This window comes from Sarcophilus harrisii, chromosome 6 (genome assembly GCF_902635505.1).
Source record: "Sarcophilus harrisii chromosome 6, mSarHar1.11, whole genome shotgun sequence".
Lineage (NCBI taxonomy): Eukaryota > Metazoa > Chordata > Mammalia > Dasyuromorphia > Dasyuridae > Sarcophilus > Sarcophilus harrisii.
This window is the reverse complement of record NC_045431.1, coordinates 43266207-43269871: the sequence shown is the minus strand read 5'-3', so window position 1 is coordinate 43269871 and position 3665 is coordinate 43266207. Positions and strand designations below refer to the sequence as shown.

At 32.3% G+C, this 3665-nt stretch overlaps 1 pseudogene; it reads left to right on the top strand.

The window, feature by feature from the left end:
* The first annotated feature begins 1962 nt into the window (after nt 1-1962).
* LOC111721365 lies at nt 1963-2534 on the top strand (annotated as a pseudogene).
* The last annotated feature ends 1131 nt before the right edge of the window (nt 2535-3665 follow it).

Here is a 3665-nt window from a genome sequence, read left to right as displayed (position 1 = left end):
TAAGGGTTGGATGAGCAATGATGATTCTTCCCTAAAAATAAGGTCATTGAAACTGTTTTGATATGTAGGAAAAAAAAACAGATGAAAAAGAGACAAGTAGGATAGTTTTGAAAGTGTCATGTAGGAAGTATTATGTACAATTTAAAATCAAATGATATCAAATTAAAATTTAATTTCATGTACAAACTTGTGTCCTACTCTATATAAGGAAATTCCCCCCCCCCTTTTTCCTGGTGTTTAAGTTCTGAATTATTTTTAAAAAGAAAAAAAAAAAAACATGACAGAGAACAGAATGATTTAGAAGATTACACACTTGTGGTTCATTTGTTCACATGTACAACTTTTTCTGACACCATCATAGCACACCAGACCCTCCTATCCTTTTCCATTTCCTGAACTCTGCTTGAGTTCTTATTCATTGCTTCCACGCTTCTTTGTATTCAATTCATTTTCTGCCACAGTCTTCTCCTTTTGCCTTAAATTTTTCCCAACATCAGGGTTTTTCAATGAGCCTTGTCTTCTCATTATGTGGTCAACATGTTTGAGATTCAGTTTAAGTAATTGTCCTACAAAGAAGTAGTCTGAATTAATTTCTTTAGGAATTGACTGATTTGATCTCATTGCTTAATCCTGAGTAGTCCCATATTGACATTTGCCTGGGTCAGTTTAAGCACTACATAGTGTCAAGGATTTCCATTTTAATTATTCACAGTCAGGTACATTTACTAATGGTGATACTATTATCACTAATGAACTCCAGGAACACCACAACCAAATTTTATTTTGGTTGTTCTTGTTTTGTTTTCATTTTTGATCCTTTAGAAATGGAAAGGTAATTATTATCTGGTATAGGAGTTCTTAATATTCAATTGGTTACAGAGTCCTATTGATTCTACTTTAGCAATATCTTACTTCTATCATCACTTTCTAATTCCCACTCTTATTACCTTAGAAAGATTCTTATTAATATTCACCTTCTCTATTATCAGAAGAGTTTCACAATGTATTTATCATCTTTAATATTTTTATTCTCCTTTATACCATTGTCAGACAAGTCCATTTTTGTCATTCAAGACGCTCAACCTTCTGTTTCCACTATATTCTTCATGCTATTTTTGATACGCTACCAATTGAAAGATGATTAAGTTAGAATGTTTTTAACAGCAAATTTATCTCCATAGTTTGCACGCATTATTTAAAGTTTCATGATATATGACTTGGTGCAAAGTTATATTACAGTGTTACATTCCCATTTGGGAATTTCTGTAATTTTGGAAAGACTGTGCTCTAAGTTTATCAGTATATTTGTTAAAGTTCACCATCTCTACAATAGAATAAGATATCCAGTTTCATATGAATTTAAAAAAAAAATCCTCTAACTTTTTTTTGAAAGGTAGATGTTTGCTGTTTGACAAATTTCCAAGGTCTTTCAGGCTCACATATCTTTCTCCTGACAGTCAAATTGGTAGAGTGTTAAATGAAAAATGAGTTTCATCAATAAAAATCACATTTTTCCATTCTTCAGTAATTGCTTTGTATTCTTTTGCTCAGAATACACATTATTTCTTCATTGACACAGCAGGTATTTTTTTAACCTTTCTGACTTTTAATTATTGTTTGAACTCCAAGAAGCCCATATAACTCTATAAAAGATTCAAAAGATCTCCATTCTCAAACTACCAGGTCCCTTAGAATTTTCCTCCCTCCCCCTCCCAACCTTAGCGTTGATTATATTTTCTTGGTGCAATAGTTTGTCAGTTCAAGATTTTAATTTTATTTCAGTTTTGTTTTCCACCTCATTTTCCTTTGTACTTTAGTGTGACTGATTTTATTCCTTTTTAGCCTTAAAAGTGTTTTGAGAAGAGGTCTCAGCTTCCCCAGCTGTTTCATCTTTTACTCCACTTGGAAAATGACGGCTCAGTGTAGGAGTAGCTGCTGTAACCATGGCTTTCAATGAGGCTAATGTCCAAAAGCACTGAATGGGAAGCATATGAGAAGACAGAAAAAATGGATGCAAAAGCAGAAAACTTCAAAATTTGTACAAGACTTCATCTTGTACAAAACAAAAATTAAGATAATGGAATACTATGAGGAAAAAAACACATTGAGGATTGGAAAAGTCTTTAGATATCCAACTTGATGAAATAGATATAATTGGGAGTTCGAGTCAGAAATGACTTTATATCAGCTTTGAAGCAAAAGCAGAGACTCTCCAAAGTAATGAAAGAAACAACCAAGTATCAGGTACTTTGGGATGGTCTGGACCTTCAGGATTTACATCAGTTGCTAGGACCACAAACGATTAGTGAAAGAAAGAGGATCTCCTTTTGGCTAAGGTTGCCAGTGCAAAAATCAATCTCAATTTACAAGACTGCTAACAAAAAAGATGTTGATGTCTAAGTTGATCAGGAGGAAATAGCTAGAGGTGCTAAGATTTATAAGGGGGATTATAAAGTAAAAGTTTCTAATACTCTAGAAAGTATATTACTCTAGATCTTATAATCTAACAGATGATGCTAGAAATTCATGTTTAGTACTAATGTCAATAGGAAATTTTGAACTAATTTTCAGATGATGTGGGATCCATTACATTTATTGTATTAATGTGACATAATAAGTATCTAAAAGAGAATAAACAACTATTAGTTTTCCTCCTTTTTGATGGTCTGATACTGTCCTGTGTTCTTCAGTGGAATAGCCTTTGGGTAGGATGCTGTGAATGTAAATGTTAAATTTGAGACTCGATTTTATGGACAAGCTTTCAAAAAAGTAACCTAGTTGATTTGGAAGTGACTAAGTTCCGATTTCCTCTACATTTAGGGATAAGGGAAATATATATCATTTGCATGGTTTTCACAGAGAATCTATGTGATGTGAGATAGTGAATCTACTATGATCTACCTTAGATTGGAGTGAACTGTGTAAGTTATAATCTCTTTGTATTTGATTTCTATAAATTACTTTAATATGCATGAGGAATATGCATTTGCTCCATTCAACATTAAAGTAATTATCCTGTTAACTATTTAGGCTTAGAGGCTTTCCTCAGTTATATCTGAGATTCAAAAGCCTAAGCTATCAATATACACTATTTATTAAAACTAAAAAATGTGGATTAAAATGTTTTGTAATGTTTGACTTTCCTATAGTCATAGTGACTAATATATATCTAACTAAATATAATTAAGTATCTAAGTGCTTAAAGAACTACAACTTTTTACACACTTCTTTGGAGCAATATCCATTCTTTAAAAACCACAGAATCAAAAACACAACAAAAGAAAGCAATGAAACATGTGGATGGCATGAAATTTAGTATGCAATTAATTATAAAACTGCAGAGAGACCAGCTCAAACCAGATTTATCTGGTCAAGGTCAACTGTTCTAATTAGGTCACCATTGTGTTACTAGGCTATATGTTTGATGAATTTTGTGACCAAATGAAATCATTAACATAGTTGCTTTTCCTAAATAATTCTATTTAGGAAAACACTAATTCTAACAAACTCTAGTCTAAGCTCCAATAACATTGTACTATTCTCTATTCCATCAATACTGGGCAGCTAGATGGTCCAGTGGATAAATTTGACACTGGAATCAGAAATACTTAACTTCTTAAAGTTCAAATCCAACCTCAGACACTATTTGCTTCAGTTTCCTTATC